This window comes from Panulirus ornatus, chromosome 52 (assembly GCF_036320965.1).
Source record: "Panulirus ornatus isolate Po-2019 chromosome 52, ASM3632096v1, whole genome shotgun sequence".
In the NCBI taxonomy this organism is placed as follows: domain Eukaryota; kingdom Metazoa; phylum Arthropoda; class Malacostraca; order Decapoda; family Palinuridae; genus Panulirus; species Panulirus ornatus.
This window is the reverse complement of record NC_092275.1, coordinates 7,768,980-7,789,329: the sequence shown is the minus strand read 5'-3', so window position 1 is coordinate 7,789,329 and position 20,350 is coordinate 7,768,980.

The window sequence follows — 20,350 nt, the reverse complement described above, 5'->3', positions numbered from 1 at the left end:
TCAACATTCTAAGGAAAATGGAGAAACCAGACGTCTGGGTTTGTTTACAAAATCATGTGTGCATTTGCTACGATGTTCATTTTTTTCATACATGAGATTTCCCGCGTTAGCGAGGGAGCGTCAAGAACAGACGACTGAACCTTAGAGGGAAAGAGTTCGAAAAGAATATTCATCAAGACTTAAATCATCATTGAATAACAAGTCTGACAACAATATATCACTGAATGCAAAAGATATTACGACGAAAAATATCAAATTTCATAAATTTTGGATTTTTTTCTCTCCCAAAATTTGATCTGAGGCAACATAGACGTCATTTTCACTTTGATTATATTTCTAACTGGATTTCTTTTTTAAATTTCTTAAATTGGAGAGAACAAGAAAAATGTATTTCCAGGCTTAGGCCACACTATTCTGTAATCCAGATCTTTGTACTAACATGCCTATAAGAGAGGAAGACTGTCAGAGAATCTAAAATGAAGGTAGACTTTCCCCCAGCAGGTACAACACATATACTGAAAAACTTATGATGAAACATTTTTAGTAACAAACAAAGTGGGAGCGTATCACTTTGTCTTATAATTCTTCGGGGCAGAGGAGAGTATTGACAGAGAAAAGTATCTTGGAAACTTTTGGGAAACCAGTAGGTGGTTGACCCTCCTCCCTTAGATTTAGTGTTTGCTTTGAAGAAAGTTTGTTTTCGAAGACTTTATTTCAGAGAAGAGATGAGGATGTTGGTCTGCGCCCCATCACAGACCCCTCTGGTAACTCATATGAGTATAATGTCTCTGATATCTTCATCCACATGGTATGCACACACAGACCCAGGATAGGTCAAGTAGAGAATGTGCCTGGTAACTTTGACCACCATTAAACCACACCTTCTGGTTGTTGGTCTGTTACAGGATTTTCAACATGGCTTCTGCCAGTTATAACCATACTATAACAGGGAAAAACATTCAACAAATATTAACAACAGATACTTTAGCCTTCGAGATATTTCTTGCAACTTTTATCAAGTACTTAACACATGTTTATATAATACAGTATCTAAGAGGTGGAATTAAGGGTTAATGGAGCTCCTAATACCACTTACTTTTGAGGTTAATTCCATCTCTACTCTTAACTTATTTTTCAGGTTTATGTTTAGTCGTTGAAGACTTGCCAGGACGTGCAGGTAGACCCTGCTGGTCTTTTAAGAATATAATCCCAGTAATGGATGCGTAGCCAGAGGTGCATACTTACTTACTCCTGCATTGTGCGTGTGGCTGGCCAAGATGGGCGTGCATTATATGATGATCGTGATGCTCTTCATGTTTAGCCAGCCAGGATATATATATATATATATATATATATATATATATATATATATATGTTATTGGCTGGCTTGATAACCGAGAGTAGCCACCACGAATCACCATTCACTTCATACCCAACTAGCGAGATCACTATTGACAAATGAGCCAATTCCGCTTAACGAGAGGAACCTTCCCTATCCAGGAGGTATCAGGTCATGCTCGGTAAACCATCTGTTATCTCACAGCCATCCGCATGACCCGGGAAAGTCAGGAGAACCGGGTTGTCTCGTGTCTTACTGACGCTGACCCACTAGAGGGAATGAACAGGTCAGTGGAACACGCTGTCCTTGTTATGCACTTGACCCTCATCAATTCTCACCTCACTTCATATATATATATATATATATATATATATATATATATATATATATATATATATATATATATATATATATATATAAATATATGGATAACCAAGAGAGGGTGAGAGAGAAGGAGTTGTTTGGACCTTTCCCTCATGGCACGGACGATGCACAGAGAATTTTATCGTTGAAATGTAGTGGACACAGCGAGGGCATTACACCACCTGCGACAGCTGTGTCATCCACTCTCGTGACAGCATGACAACCGTGACATCTATCAAGTCCAGAGGACTGACATAACGCTTTTACCCGTGACACAAGTCGACTGGTCTGTCAGCCGGCCCAGTCTGGCAGAATAATGACTGGAAGACTGGAGGCTAACAGGAGCAAATAACTAATGTTGTCTGGGGGGATGTGTGGTGGAGTGAACATGGTGGAGGGCTCCACAGTTGCTCGTGTCTGTCGGTTCGGTTTGTTGGTATTGTGGTGGTACTTGTGGTGGTTGTGGTGGTGGTACAGTGATGGTTGTGTGTGATGGTGGTGGTAGAGAGATGTATGACGGTGGTGGTGATGTATGGTGGTGGTGATATATGGTGGTGGTAGTAATGTGTGGTGGTGGTGGTGATGTGTGGTGGTGGTGATGTGTGTTGGTGGCGAAGGAAAAGACACTTCAATTAGTGGGAGTGGAAATACTTTTTGGTGTGTCTGATAGCTATACAGCTTCCATACATTACCTCTTCTCAGCCAACATCACTTTTTAAGACATGATATCCATTCTTGTAGTGGGGGAAAAATGATACCTAAAATTACCTTAGAGATCATAACGATAAGATCTTATGGTTCTCAGTAATTACATTCGTACTGGAATAAGAGACCCTCAGTGTAATGATACTGAATTTCATTCAAAGATGAGAAGAAAGGATTCCAGGAAGAAAAATCCTCAGGTGGTATGATGATATCGTATCTAAATGCTTTCAGAAACTGAAGGTTCAGAATTCTGATGAATATAAGTACAATACGAATTTTGCAACACACACACACACACACACACACACACACACACACACACACACACACACACACACACACACACAAACACACCCACACACACACATACACACACACACACACTAACACAAAATCACACTGTTGATCTTAAATGTCCCATGAACCACGGCCAGATCTACCTAGATAAAAACAGCATAAGAGAAAATCTGTGTTCTTTCATCAGATTCTGTTTGTGCTTGTGTGTGTGTGTGTGTGTGTGTGTGTGTGTGTGTGTGTGTGTGTGTGTCACTTAAGATTGTCATTGTAGTACCAAATATCGAATGAAACGTTCAAGCCATCAATAATGCTGTCTCAATAAGCTGAATGAAGCAAATGATGTATGCTGCAGGAAGTACGAAGATGAAACAAGTGACGTATCCACGTGGAACAACACAGTAACTATGTAATCACCAGTTGTTAATGCAGGTGAACCAGTATGGAGTGAAAACCTCACAGGTCACTCGTCACAGTGATTCTTTAAGTCAATGCACTCGAGGGTTATGTGTGGTGGTGGTGGCGTGGTCATATCTTCAGCAGACGGGGGGGGGGGGGTCATGTCTCTTAGTGCACGTCTGAACCCTCGCGCAGTCATGTCTCCCTGAAGGAGTTATAGTTCTCTGGAGTGTCGTGTTCTCGGACAGTCATGGCTGCTGGTGTATTTATGCCTGGGACTGCAGTCACATTTCTTGCCAAATTCGTGTGCTCTCACATAGGTCATGTCACCAAGCACTGTCATTTTCTCCTTCGGTGTGGGGGGAAGAGGGGGGAGGATGGAAGTGTCGCGTGGATATCTCATGTCCTTCGACAATAGCATGTCTACTATAGCATGTACTCAAGTGGTTCAAAAGGATCGTATCACCCAGCGTACTCACTCTACCAACGCTATTAAGTCTTCTATCAGTCATATCAACCACACGGTCACGTCTCCTGAAACTACATATTTACGACTATAATTATGTTTCTAATTACCTCAACATGTGACATACATATGGCTTCAGCCTCGGTCATTTTTAAATCCGGCATCATCAACATGTATTTCGACAGCGGCATCAGCTTGAGAGCCTGGCTGGCCCCATCATCACAGCTGGGTGAGTTCCAGCTATTTCAGGCTTGGCTGGCCGAGGCGCTGGTTAGTGGTGTTCCTAATGCATGTTTTCACAGCCAGGGGTCTTCTTGTACCGCGCCCTCCGCTGCTTGAACTTGTGTATCCATATTCCAGGTAGTGGTGTGAGGGGAGGAAGAAACACGCCTCCCTGTCGCATCTCTTGACCAGGTACTGACGTGTTTGCCTTCGCTCTGTCAACTAAGTCTTTAGACTGACCAGGGAACTGACTTGTCTGCTCTTGCCCTGTCTACTGACTCAGTGTGTAGACAGACGACAGACTCGGTATTTATACAGACTATCAAATGATGTGTTTTCTCTTGCGCTGTCTACTGACTCAGTGTTTATACAGACGACTAACTGACGTGTTTACTCTTGCGCTGTCTACTGACTCAGTGTTTATACAGACGACTAACTGACGTGTTTACTCTTGCGCTGTCTACTGACTCAGTGTTTATACAGACGACTAACTGACGTGTTTACCCTTGAGCTGTCTACTGACTCAGTCTTTCGACTAAGAAATGACTCGTCCTTCCAGCTCTGTTTATAGTCAGCACTTACATGATGTAGGCACTCACGTGTTGATTCTGATCTGTCCTCGGGCTTGGCATGTAGCCAGAGACCAGAATAGGACGGCAAATTATCGTAGTCACTTTCATGTCATGGATAAAACATTAAGTGTTATTGCTGTATCTTTAATGTCCTTCCGTTAGGAGCCTTAGAATAATCCTTGCCAGTTGTGTGGCAGAAGCAAGTCTTCGTCTCTCTCTTGTCATAATACAGTCACACGGTATACATATTACTGGAGTCTTGCTAGGCCGGAGCCTGGATGGAGCATTACCCTCGACCTCATGAATCTGTTCTTCAAGTGTTCTTTACCGAGTTGAGCCTCGTTGTCTGTCATTTCCTTCTGGAACACCGGGCTATTGTAACGTAATGATATGCAATGGTGTATTAGCAAGGAAGCTGAGGATACACATGCACTTGCCCAAGCCAGAAGCTCAGCCCCCTCAGTGGAGGCGCAAAACTTTAAGAAAAGACGGCAATAAAAGAGATCGTAAACTGGAAATATTGCAAAAACAAGCCTGAATCACGACGCGGAATATGCAAACTGCAAATTTAGTTGTGGGAGATTTGCATTTGAATTACAGCCAACTGCAGAGGTTATCCCCGAGGCCAGAGGAAGGTCTGCTTATGTCCAGGTCTCTGAGACAAGTTCAGGGTGTGTGTGTGTGTGTGTGTCGCGGATGCTACGTCCAGTGTCCGTCACCTGTCGTACGCATCACCCTCATGTGAGTATACGACGGACGTAAAAACTGACGTAAAACGACACTGCATTTAACTCCTAGAGAACGAAGGTATGACCCTTAAGGTCGACCATACGTCTCTGAGGTAGGATGGTCGAGCCTTCTTAATCTGACCTACCATAACTCGCATCTTGAATACGTCTTTCGTAAACTCTCCCGCTCTATATCAGATGCCGTTTTCTCGTTTTGAAAAGCTGGCCGGTGGGGTTCCTGTGGTACACTTATATCTTGTCTAGGTCTTGATACGTGTACCATAAAGAAGAGAATTATCCCAGTCATAACGTGCTAGCCACAGTGACTACAACTTGTGATCCTTCATCCAGATTGTCTGGTCCATACATGGCTCGTCGTAATGTCGTAATGTGGAAATACTGTATTACACTCATAGTAGATCGATCGACTGAATAAAAAGTGTTGGTGAGAGTCATACGAACTCGCTAAGAACTATGGTAGTGACACTGGTCTTGAAACATTGTCTGGGATGTTCAGAACTCCTCCCGCCTAAAAACGTCTCCTTTCCTCCCTGTATATAAACACCTGGGACTTTACTTTAGGCCGTATTTTTTTGCGTTGTTTCAAAGTTTGCTTAATATCGTTTTGTATCCTTAGTGATGTACACTTGTGATGTGGACCACCAAGATCCTGGGTCAGTTTGTGACATTTCCCAGCGAATAGAAAAATAAAAAACAAAAAAAAACAAAGGGGATGGGTTATACCATCATGGAAAGGACGTACACTGTCGTACACAAGGGTCGTACTGTCTTGCTCAAGAGTCGTACCTTTGTCCTGGAGGGTAGCACCGTCGTAAACAAGGGTCGTATCGTCGGATACAAAAAGTCGTACCGTCCTACTCAAGGTGGCCAAAGAATACTGTTAAGAGCGTCATTACGAGGCGTGCGACCCATCCCTTAACACGACCCATTAGCAGTCTGGCGAGCACGAAGCACCAGTCATGTGGCAAGTGACTGTCATAATGGAGGGTATGACACATGCCGCCTCTCATGCCATCTGACCGACGCCTTGTCTGAGTATCATAACCTCACTTTATGAGGGGAGTGTCTTGGCGCCCCGTCCTCACTCCTCACTTCTCCCTCCCACACCCACAAAACAAGGGTTCGTGAGGATATGAGGAGACTATGTGTAGATTATGAGGCGGGTGTCGCTCGTAGGCCATAATGGTGGGTGGACTCGACATATAATGAGTCTACAGGGAGAAGCAATGCTCAGACAGCTGTTTACACCTCCTGGCCTTTTTGTTTCGAGGAACAACTGGTATACTTCCTCTGCCGGGGTATACTTCTGCCGGGGTATACTTCTGCCGGGGTATACTTCTGCCGCGGTATACTTCTGCCGGGGTATACTTCTGCAGAGATATACTTCTGCCGAGGTATACTTCCAGAGTCGGCTCTCTTTGTCATGGTTATATTAATGAGTATACTTGTGATGTTGATATAACCATAGATGCAGCCTACGCTGTGACTGGTGAATGGACCAGTATATACAACTTGGGACTGGACCGGTACGTTTGACCGAACCGGTACATTACGTGTAGTCGGATCGTTACGTTTGGCTGGACCTGTACGTTCGGCTGGACAAGTACGTTTGGCTGCACCGGTACGTTTGTAGACTGAACCGGTACGTTTAGCTGGACCGGTAAGTTTGGCTGGACCAGTAAGGTACATTTGGCGAGACAGTTACGTTTAAATAGATCAATTCATTTGGCTGTGAAGCTATTTTTCTTGTGTGTGTGTGTGTGTGTGTGTGTGTGTGTGTGTGTGTGTGTGTGTGTGTGTGTGTGCGTGTGTGTGTATTCCTGTAGTTTGTTATACGAGTTATTGCTTCTAATTATGGCTTGAAAGAGTGATAACAAGCTTGGCAGTTTATTGCATGTCCGGATCTTGTGATTGTTATCTTTGCTCCGTCCCTCACTCCCTCCACCTCCAAACATGGAACATCCTTCCAGGGGAGACAATAAACCATTTGCCATTAACAATAAAAAGAAATATGTTGAGGGTTATGTAAAGAGAAATGACATAAAAATGTTTATAGACGCATGAAACAGCTGAGGTACGTCTCAGGCACCATTAGGTCTCACAGTCATCAGCGAACTCCACCATGAGAAGGGAGGGCTTGGAAAGGAGGGCTGGGAAGGGAGGGCTGGGAAGGGAGGGTGGCATAGGAAGCCTGGACGGAGGATGGGAGGGCTGGATGATGAAGCACCAGGAACTTCCAGCCACAGAAAAATACAAAGTAAATGAACAAAACTGTAATTATGATATGGTAAAAATGAGAGTCAAAACAAATACTGGAAATACTGTGACGGACAAAATTAGGAAAGAAAAATGGAAATGGGTTAAAGAAAACAACGGTAGCCTTAACTACAGAGCAGAGAAGTTTAGACAAAGGAAAACGTGGAAGGGTTTCCAAGATTCCCTTTAAATTAAAGCTCGTTTCCAAAGATCCTTTTGTGGTTTCCTGATGAGAACTCCCGCAGGATCCTCTTAACGCTATCCCTTGCTGTCCTTCGACTAGAATTCAACATAGTGTCTCAATAGCGTCTTTCCCTGAGACCTTACCTAGTGTTATGTAAGGGAATTATCCCACAAGGCTTTCCTATCAGGCCCCTAAATAGAGTCTATTGATTCAGACCTCCTTCTAGTTAACACAGTCCACCGACTACTTCTTCTATGAATATGGATGGTCAGTTTAATTACTACCCTCCCTCATTCTGTTTGTTTGTTCATGCCCAAGAGACTACCTCCCTGTATCCCTCAAGCAATATCCACTTTACATCCGTATCATTCATCAACATGTCCCTATTACATCTTCTTATTCGCATCTTCCTTCCCAGTCCTCTGTTATGACGACCTCTCATTCACCTCTTCCCTCCCAGTCCTCTCCACTCTAACTCCTCACTCACCTTCCAATCCTCTCCCCTGACCCCCTCAATCACCTCCAATCCTTTCCCCTGACCCCCTCAATCACTTCCAATCCTCTCCACTGACATTTCCCAATCCTTTACTGCAACACCTTCTCATTTACACCAATCCTCCCGGATATCTGACTATCTCAACCTCTTCCAGCGCCTCACTAGCTAAACACATCTCACGTTATGATTTGCATCTGTCAGTGTCATCACACTGCTCTCACATTCACTTTCAGCTCCATGTTAAAATAATGCTACATCCTCTCTCAGCGTCTGTCTCCTTCATATGTTGTACCGATTTCACCCATTTACGTGTCACCTAATAACATACATTCGTCCACACCCATTTCAACTCCGTCATTCGTTCTTAGCATCATTCTTCCACTGTACTTTAAGATCTGATCTCCTCTACGTTTACTTTTATATTGAAACTATACATTAGTGAAGGATTCTATTTCCCTCCTTGGTTGGTTAGGCTATTTGTGCTTTACTTTGACCCCCAGCGTCTGCTATGGCCGTCAAAGTCGACCTCGTCAAGTTATAACCAACAACAGGAGAATCCTGAACACCTTCTTCAGGCAGCGAAGGTAATTATCAGAACACACACGCCCTCACTGCATGCTTGGGCCGGGAGATCCTTGTCTGAGCCAGTTCTTACCTCCAATTTACAGGATAATGCCTCACCTTTCCCTGCTCTATCTTCCACTTCCCACATGCCTACCCCCTCCTCACAGGTAGCTCCCCCCCCCCCCCCCCAACACCATTTCATATATTAGCTCTTTTATAATCATCTTCCGTCTCTATTAAGACCTAGTACATCTTCATTTTCCCCTGTCTCTCTTCAAGGCTGCAAACTACGGCTCTGAGTGAAGGCAGAGAACATCATCCACACTACCAACATCAACCAACATCACCACCACCACACTACCAACATCAACCAACATCACCACCACCACACTACCAACATCAACCACCATCACCACCACCACACTACCAACATCAACCAACATCACCACCACCACACTACCAACATCAACCAACATCACCACCACCACACTACCAACATCAACCAACATCACCACCACCACACTACCAACATCAACCAACATCACCACCACCACACTACCAACATCAACCAACATCACCACCACCACACTACCAACATCAACCAACATCACCACCACCACACTACCAACATCAACCACCATCACCACCACCACACTACCAACATCAACCAACATCACCACCACCACACTACCAACATCAACCACCATCACCACCACCACACTACCAACATCAACCACCATCACCACCACCACACTACCAACATCAACCACCATCACCACCACCACACTACCAACATCAACCACCATCACCACCACCACACTACCAACATCAACCACCATCACCACCACCACACTACCAACATCAACCACCATCACCACCACCACACTACCAACATCAACCACCATCACCACCACCACACTACCAACATCAACCACCATCACCACCACCACACTACCAACATCAACCACCATCACCACCACCACACTACCAACATCAACCACCATCACCACCACCACACTACCAACATCAACCACCATCACCACCACCACACTACCAACATCAACCACCATCACCACCACCACACTACCAACATCAACCACCATCACCACCACCACACTACCAACATCAACCAACATCACCACCACCACACTACCAACATCAACCACCATCACCACCACCACACTACCAACATCAACCAACATCACCACCACCACACTACCAACATCAACCAACATCACCACCACCACACTACCAACATCAACCAACATCACCACCACCACACTACCAACATCAACCACCATCACCACCACCACACTACCAACATCAACCACCATCACCACCACCACACTACCAACATCAACCAACATCACCACCACCACACTACCAACATCAACCACCATCACCACCACCACACTACCAACATCAACCACCATCACCACCACCACACTACCAACATCAACCACCATCACCACCACCACACTACCAACATCAACCACCATCACCACCACCACACTACCAACATCAACCACCATCACCACCACCACACTACCAACATCAACCACCATCACCACCACCACACTACCAACATCAACCACCATCACCACCACCACACTACCAACATCAACCAACATCACCACCACCACACTACCAACATCAACCACCATCACCACCACCACACTACCAACATCAACCAACATCACCACCACCACACTACCAACATCAACCACCATCACCACCACTACACACCGCCACCACACATCACCACCACTACACACCGCCACCACACATCACCACCACTACACACCGCCACCACACATCACCACCACTACACACTGCCACCACTACACACCGCCACCACACATCACCACCACTACACACCGCCACCACACATCACCACCACTACACACCGCCACCACACATCACCACCACTACACACCGCCACCACACATCACCACCACTACACACCGCCACCACCACCACACTACCAACATCAACCAACATCACCACCACCACACTACCAACATCAACCACCATCACCACCACCACACTACCAACATCAACCACCATCACCACCACCACACTACCAACATCAACCAACATCACCACCACCACACTACCAACATCAACCAACATCACCACCACCACACTACCAACATCAACCAACATCACCACCACCACACTACCAACATCAACCAACATCACCACCACCACACTACCAACATCAACCAACATCACCACCACTACACACCGCCACCACACATCACCACCACTACACACTGCCACCACTACACACCGCCACCACACATCACCACCACTACACACCGCCACCACACATCACCACCACTACACACTGCCACCATACACACCGCCACCACACATCACCACCACTACACACTGCCACCACTACACACCGCCACCACACATCACCACCACTACACACTGCCACCACTACACACCGCCACCACACATCACCACCACTACACACTGCCACCACTACACACCGCCACCACACATCACCACCACTACACACCGCCACCACACATCATCACCACACATCACCACCATACATCACCACCACACATCATCACAACACATTACCACCATACATCACCACCACACATTAACACCACAAAATCAATAGCAGCACCACCAACTTTCCTACCACACTATCGGCACCGCCACCACCACCACACTACCAACATCAACCACCATCACCACCACCACACTACCAACATCAACCACCATCACCACCACCACACTACCAACATCAACCACCATCACCACCACCACACTACCAACATCAACCAACATCACCACCACCACACTACCAACATCGCCACCATCACCACCACCACACTGCCAACATCAACCACCATCACCACCACCTACAACCTCAACATCAACCACCATCACCACCACCTACAACCTCAACATCGCCACCATCTGCCGCTGTAAGACGACACATCCGCTACCCTCAACATCAGTCTGGTCCAGATACTTGTCAGTATGTGTGGTTAAACGAGGAGGTGGTTATACCAGGAGGTGGTTATACCAGGAGTTGGTTATACGAGGAGGTGGTTATACCAGGAGGTGGTTATACCAGGAGGTGGTTATACCAGGAGGTGGCTATACCAGGAGTTGGTTATACAAGGCGTTGGCTATACCAGAGGGTGGTTATACCAGAAGGTGGGTATACCATGAGATGGTTAAACCAGAAGGTGGGTATACCACGAGATGGTTAAACCAGAAGGTGGCTATACCACGAGATGGTTATACCGTGAGGTGGTTATACCGTGAGGTGAGGAGTTTCCTGTGGTCTAGCCACTAAGAGTGCGTCACACAAGCCTGACAGCTTTAGTAATCCTCCCTCTGGCAACAGTAGTGTCTTGGAACAGCTGCTTAATGCAGGTGGCTCAAGCTTTCCCGAAGGGATGTGCAATTTTCCTGGAACACGACACTCTTAACGTAACAGCTTTAATATAATTTTGTTACCGTCGCTTACGTTGCTTACAGTGTTGTAAAAAATCAGTCTTTTACACCTTGCACATTTATTTTCGTCGTTGTGGTACTTACAGAGCTTTAAAACTACTCTTTTACACCACCTTTTACGCCTCGTAGATATATATTTTCATAGCTGTGGTATTTGCAGTTTTAAAATGACTCTGTTTTATACCTCGTTGGTAAAATTGGTTAGCTGTGGTATTTACAGTGTTTTATAATGACTCTCTTTTACACATTCAATATGAATTTTCACCAATGTGGTATTTAAAGTGCTCTAAAATGGAACTTTTATGACTCGTAAATAAATTTACATAGTTGTGATATTTAAGATGTTCTAAGATGACTCCCTTTTACACCTTGTAAATGAATATCTTACAACATCGTATAACATTACAGTCCATCTTTATTTCCATGCTAAGACTCAGGAAGGTGTACGTAAAAACACACCCCCAGAGACAAGGGTTATCCCCCCCCCCCGACACGTCTGCCAATATTTTCATAAGTCAGGAAATGGCCAGAGAATCACCACTCCAGACGACCAATCCCCGGCTGAGACAGTCCGTTGGGTAGTTACCTCGTCAGCTCGTCAGCTGGGGATGGTGCGAGTGAACTCTGGTTAGTTTTCGGAGATAACCATCTGCTTGGGGGGGGGGGGGAGGTCCTCGCAGTCCGGCCTGCCCTGGTCTCTCTCTCTCTCTCTCTCTCTCTCTCTCTCTCTCTCTCTCTCTCTCTCTCTCTCTCTCTCTCTCTCTCTCTCTCTCTCTCTCTCTCTCTCTCTCTCTCTCTCTTCTACTGCTACTATTAGGGGAGGACCACATCTCTTTTTTTCTCCGGTAGTACTAAGGCCAGACCACCTCGCTTGGCCCTCAGGGTCTGTGTGGGTCTGTGTCATCTAATGTAACTTTATGTGACGATATATGGTCTATATTTTGTAGGTAATCAAGACGACACTGAGGCATGATGTAATTTCCATGTGGACGGTTCTTTCTGGTCCATTATGAGCTTTTCTCTGGACGATTACTCTTACCAAAGGCGAGGAAAGAATCGCCGCGTCCCAACATTTGAAATTCATGTCCTCACATTTTTCCTTCCGTTGCTCCATGTCACCTCACTGTCGAGTGCAGTCCTCTTCCTAACCTCCTCCAGTACGGTTAAGGCTTACATGACTTCGATGTTGGGAGGTGAGACTCGAACTTAGTAGCTTCTGTCTACCAAGTCCTCTATGTTGTATGATGTCCCTTGTATGATGTATCTCCTTCTGAAAGACGAAAATGAAATGGGGCATCATATACCTTCATTCCTAGGCAAGAAAATCTCAACATTTGCTAAAGTAAAATCCCTCCCTGAACCTCTCAGTCTTAAAAAAGAAAGAAAAAGAAAGATAGCTTTTATGCAACAGTATATTCAAAATGCTTTCGTATGATTTTATGGGATTACTGTACACAAGAGCTGTGAGGATTCTGGGACTCTTTCTCATGGTGGGCAGAGGCTTCGAATAATTCTCACATCTTCCTGGTTACATTAATCTCACTACCATCGCAATGACCAGCAACTCATTCACATTTCTCTCGCTTTACTTACCATGGCATCTGTTATTCCCACGTTAAGTTCACTTAGAACAAATCTAATATTTGCATGTACCTTCCTTCTCTGATAGCTATATCATAATGCTTATAGAATACATGTACTGTGTCTTCGGCATTTTCTAAAAGAATGACATATACATATATATATTTTCTGTCGTAGTATTCTCGACACCTTGCGTTCTTCTTCTTCTTCTTCTTCTTCTTCTCTTCTTCTTCTTCTTCTTCTTCTTCTTCTCCTTCTTCTTCTTCTTCTTCTTCTTCTTCTTCTTCTTCCTCTTCTTCGTCTTCTCCTTCTTCTTCTTCTTCTTCTTCTGCTTCTTCTCCTCCTCCTCCTCTTCTGAGAGCAGTTCATGTGAGCGACCGTCTGAATCGGTCCCTCACACACAGAAACCTCATGACTTTACCGTTATCATCGGTGATCGTGAACACAAACTTCCACACGCCAAAATCTGTCGATGATTTTCTTGTAAACTCTCTGGTCCAACTTGTTTGTGTTGGCGCTTCCACATTACTCTGAATGTTGACAATGTTGTTGGCAGTGTGTTCACGCTCCCGTTCAAACAACGTGTGTTCACCCTCTTGTTATAACCACTTGTTCACCTTACTGTTATAACAACGTGTTCACCCGATTCGTATGACCACATGTTCATCTAGAGTTATAACCACGTGTTCACCTAGAGTTATAACCACGTGTTCACCTAGAGTTATAACCACGTGTTCACCGAGAGTTATAACCACGTGTTCACCTAGAGTTATAACCACGTGTTCACCTAGAGTTATAACCACGTGTTCACCTAGAGTTATAACCACGTGTTCACCTAGAGTTATAACCACGTGTTCACCTAGAGTTATAACCACGTGTTCACCTAGAGTTATAACCACGTGTTCACCTAGAGTTATAACCACGTGTTCACCTAGAGTTATAACCACGTGTTCACCGAGAGTTATAACCACGTGTTCATCTCGAGTTATAACCACGTGTTCACCTAGAGTTATAGCCACGTGTTCACCGAGAGTTATAACCACGTGTTCACCTAGAGTTATAACCACGTGTTCACCTAGAGTTATAACCACGTGTTCACCTAGAGTTATAACCACGTGTTCACCTAGAGTTATAACCACGTATTCACCTAGAGTTATAACCACGTGTTCACCTAGAGTTATAACCACGTGTTCACCTAGAGTTATGACCACGTGTTCACCTAGAGTTATAACCACGTGTTCACCTAGAGTTATAACCACGTGTTCACCTAGAGTTATAACCACGTGTTCACCTAGAGTTATAACCACGTGTTCACCTAGAGTTATAACCACGTGTTCATCTAGTGATGATGACTCCCGGAAAGGAAGTTATGTGTTCACCACATTTTCACATCTTACGTTGTCAACGGGAGAGCAGCCTGATCACGCTTAGATTGATATATGAATAAATAGATGGATAGATAGATAGATTGATAGATATACAGACACATAGACTGTTAAACAGATAGATAGAATATATACAAATCTATATTTTCTATTCTTAATTGGTACTCGCCATTTTCCCGCAATTAGCGTTGTAGCGTAAGAAACACATGACTGAGCCTTTGAGGAAAACAACCCTCTTTCGCCCACCTTCTCTCTTCCTTCTTTTGGAAAAGTAAAAACTAGAGGGGAGGATTTCCAGCCCTCAGCTCCCACCCTTTTCGTCGCCTTGTACGACACGCAGGGAATACGTGAGCAGTATTCTTTCTACCCTATTCCCAGGGGAAAGTATATATATATATATATATATATATATATATATATATATATATATATATATATATAAACTTCATCATTCAGTGCTCTCCCTCCAGCACTGCCACTGCAACACCCAACACCCCATACCCCATGTAATCACACCCTTCACTACCCAAGCAGTTTTCTCCAACATTCCCTCTCCAAATTCCTCTCCAACACTTCCCCAAATCTCCCCCATCAGCACTTACCCTCCCTCACTCCCTCCAGAATGCCTTTGCATTCTCTGAATTTTAACTAAGCCATTTGAAAAAAGATTTTTTTTTTTAACATTTAAGCCTCATAGCTTTCACTTAATCATCTTAAATTTTGAATTTGACGCTGTTATTCATACACCTTCATTTAAACCTGGTAGCAGTAACTCTTCCATTTAAAATGTTTTATGAGGAACATTTGCAAATTTAATTATCTAGATATTTCTTTACACATTCCCTGAAGCGAAATTCAGGAACTGTTATCATTATCGTCTGGTTCTTTAATCCTTATGGTTCATCAATTAAGTTTCATAAAGTAATTCGCGTAAAGAATGGATGGCACAGTGCAACACTAAACAATAAAAAAAATACTAAAAACTGCACAATGACATCATTAGGGCCCGTCAGACAGCGTATTGAATCACCTATTTAAAGATCAGATGTTGCCATAAGAAGTTCATATAAATATTAGTTTTGATTGCAACATAAATATCTATTTTCTTTAAACAATGTTAAATATTTATTCTAGAATGAGGTTTGTACTCAAAGAATTACTACAGGCACCTCAGCAATTCCAGGCTTGCGTTAATACTCTTCTCATATTCTATAATTTCAACTATGTTATGTAATCAGTGTCATTTAAACTTTTGTAAACACACCTCTTTCATTCATAATAATCTTAAATTTGCCATTCAACACCTTAATTAAATATCTGTCCTTTAAACTCATTCATTCAGACACTAGTCTTAGAATTGAATTATCCACATTTTCCTTTTGAATATGAATACGGTGATCTTTTTTTTTCATTTCTACTCTTTTTTTTTATAAAGTCTAGTACTCCTAAGAAGGAAAATGTCCGCAGAAAGCAAAACTCGAAATCATAAGATTAGGGCAAAGTAAAACACTTCCGTGACGTCACTGACACCCGTCTGGCAGCGATTGAGACGCCCATTAAATGTCCACATGTCGCCATAACACATTTATATAAATATTTACTTGAAAAACGAGGTAGATGCCTATTTTCCCTTAGTGATTTTTACTTAGACAGTTTATTGAAATACTGGTAATTGCATTTATCAAATTATTTGTTATATCGAACAAATATCGATCTCTGAAGTATTAGTGTTTTGGTCAATATTTATATGACCATGTTATGGCAATACTCGGAGTTAAATAGCCACCGTAATTAGTTGCCAGAAGTCGTTGCAGTCTTTTTCTTCTTTGCACTAATAGCATAATTATATATTGTTGCTTTCTACGAGCTCTTCATCTCTCAGGAATATTACATTGTAATGCTTGATGAATCAGAAAGATAATAAGAAGAGAATTACATTCATTACTTTCATATTTCTGAAAACAAAATTTTTTTGCAGGTTTCACTTATCAAGTTTAAATGTTAGTATGTAATCATTGATGTTATATGGCAAATTTTAAATCATTATAAACATGGAGGTAGGGGTTGTAGGGTGTGCTGAGGTAGTGTTGAAGTAATATATATATATATATATATATATATATATATATATATATATATATATATATATATATTCAGAGGAGAAATGAAACTGTAGCCGGAATATCTTTCGTTTACCACATCATCAGGCAAACTAACAGAAATGTATTGTGTTTCTGGCCAATTGAATTTGATACTGATGAGTTTTTAATTGTTTGAATGATATAGATCCTACAATTCAATTTACTGTTGAAGAAGAAAACAATACTATTTACCTTTTGTAGATGTTGGAATAGTTAGACGTTCAAATGCAATCAAAACAAGAGTTCACAAGAAACAAACAAATTTGCCTTTGAGATTAATTTCAAATTTGCTATCAGACCTCCTGCAGCTATCTTGCGTTAAGGTGGGATCTTAACCTCCAAGTTACTTGGACTCAGTTAAGAGACTACGAGACTTAAAAGTATTTAACTTTCCTCTGGGAATTTGGTTAAACTTCTGGAGCAGTTTCGAGAATTTGGATGATCACTTTAGATTTTCGTATTGTACAATTGTCAAGGAATGATGTGCTGATTTTGACTGATTATATGAGTATATATCTATCTGTCTATCTATCTGTCTATATACATACATACATATATATATATATATATATATATATATATATATATATATATATATATATATATATATATATATATATAGATAGATATAGATATATGCAAAGAGAGAGAGAGAGAGAGAGAGAGAGAGAGAGAGAGAGAGTATGTGTGTAAGAGAGTGATACGTGAGCATATACATGAATACTCACATCATACCTCTCACAGCTTGTCCAAGTGTCAACCCGCATCCCTTATATCCTTGGGTACAAATCGAGCAATCTTGACCTTTTCCTTAGCACTGCGCCTTTGGGACCTTTAAATAAATGCCTCCTCCCTGTAGCCTGTCATTCAATACCCTTAGATAGATGAAGCATTCATTTTAGGATCTTAAAGGACAGGCAGCAAGGAGGAGGCCTCCTCCTTGCTGCCTGTCCTTTAAGATCCTAAAGTGAATGCTTCATCCCCGCTGCCTGGCCTTTAAGATCCTAAAATGAATGCTTCATCCCTGCTGCCTGTCCTTTAAGATCCTAAAATGAATGCTTCATCCCCGCTGCCTGGCCTTTAAGATCCTAAAATGAATGCTTCATCCCTGCTGCCTGGCCTTTAAGATCCTAAAATAACTACCTCATCCAAGCTGTCTGTCCCATACGATCCTTAGATCACTTTCCCATCCCAGCTGCCCTCTCCTTCACCATTCTCAACATCTGCTTTACCAAACCCTACACCACGTCACACATTCATATTACGGAATGGGATGGAAACCCTTGTAGCGTACACATATATGACGGAATGGGATGGAAACCCTTGTAGTGTACACATATATGACGAAATGGGATGGAAACCCTTGTAGTGTACACATATATGACGGAATGGGATGGAAACCCTTGTAGTGTACACATATATGACGAAATGGGATGGAAACCCTTGTAGTGTACACATATATAACGGAATGGGATGGAAACCCTTATAGTGTACACATATATGACGGAATGTGATGGAAACCCTTATAGTGTACACATATATGACGGAATGGGATGGAAACCCTTATTGTGTACACATATATCTCACGGAGCCTCAACGTCGATGCTTATTCGCGTGTGTCCATCATTCGTGTGTCCATCATTTTCAAGACAGCCGTTTATATCCCAAGCTCTGTTTTTCACCGGAACACCTGTTTCTCTGCCTCGGCTTAATGTTTCGTGCCTCGACGCTACAGAACGCCACTAGGATACATAGAATCATATCACGTTTCGAGCCACAACGACACAGAATGCCAACAAGCTATTTAGGAACATTTGATGAGAAACCTTAATCTAGATATGCTCAAAGTGTAAGTCAGTGAACGAATCCGAGCAAACGACAAATCTTACTGGTCTTTGGTTCATGTATATTACTACAGTTTCTTAGGTTCCCTCTATGTCATCACTCACTTCGTAAACACTGAAGACTCCCTCTCATCTTCTGCCTTCCCATCTTCTGGAGACTTGCTAAGCCATTGCCAGACCTACACTGGGTAAGGACTCTTTCCATGAACAGCATTTCTCACTGCACTCATCCCTAAGGCAATGAGAAGTATTCAGAAACAACCAAATATACGACACCTCATACGACACACAATATTTCTCTAACCCTGGCTATTCTCGCGTAGATATCCCTTATCTAACTCAGGCTTTCAATCCTTTTCAAAAACCTGGGATTTTGGTTTTCTCTCCCTATCTGTTTTCGAAGCTTATTGTAAATCCAGGCTAGAGGCATTCCTCTATAGACTACCCTTCGTTTGCTTTGCCTCCTCTAGACTCCTCGACCCCTTCTGTTCCAGCTAACGTCCACAGAATAACACACGAACCTAACTCTGACCAGTGTTCCTCTTGATGAAGAGAGGTCACTCAGAACTGATTTTTTGACCCTCCCATGATGACTTTATGGCACACTAACAACTAAATATGATTCCTGTATGGCCATCTCTCAGTAACAAGATATGAAACATACACAGGGGCATATGACCCTCCTACTCTTTCAATGCAACACACAGTGAGTAACTTCTGAGCAATATGCATACGTAGCGCATTCAGAGATCACTAATAATTTCTCTTATACAGACACTATCGCATCATCTTCCCACTCCATCATTCTGTCACTGACGAAACCATATCACTTATGATCAATATAACTGAAAACGTGATGTGAATCTGTCCGAAATGACTGACTCTCTCTCTCTCTCTCTCTCTCTCTCTCTCTCTCTCTCTCTCTCTCTCTCTCTCTCTCTCTCTCTCTCTCTCTCTCTCATGCCTGATCCTGTCCTTACACCCTCCAAACTGATAACCCTCCACAATAGAAAAAAAAAAAAGTTATTTTGACATTCGGAGAATTACATTCCACTCATCCTCCTCTCCCTTGCTTGCCCAGACTTAATCCAAGGCTACTCAACTTCAAAAATGACTATCTCGTAATATTCCCACCCCATCCGCGCTCACCGTTCCATACCCTCTCTTTCCTTATTCATCTGTACATTCACAGCCAATGCTCTGATTGAGTTCAGTGCCATTATGTGTCATTTGTTTTGAACTCACTTCTCGCTGTTACAAGCTTTTGACAGGAGTATATTGTCACAACCCCGTTGTCCAGG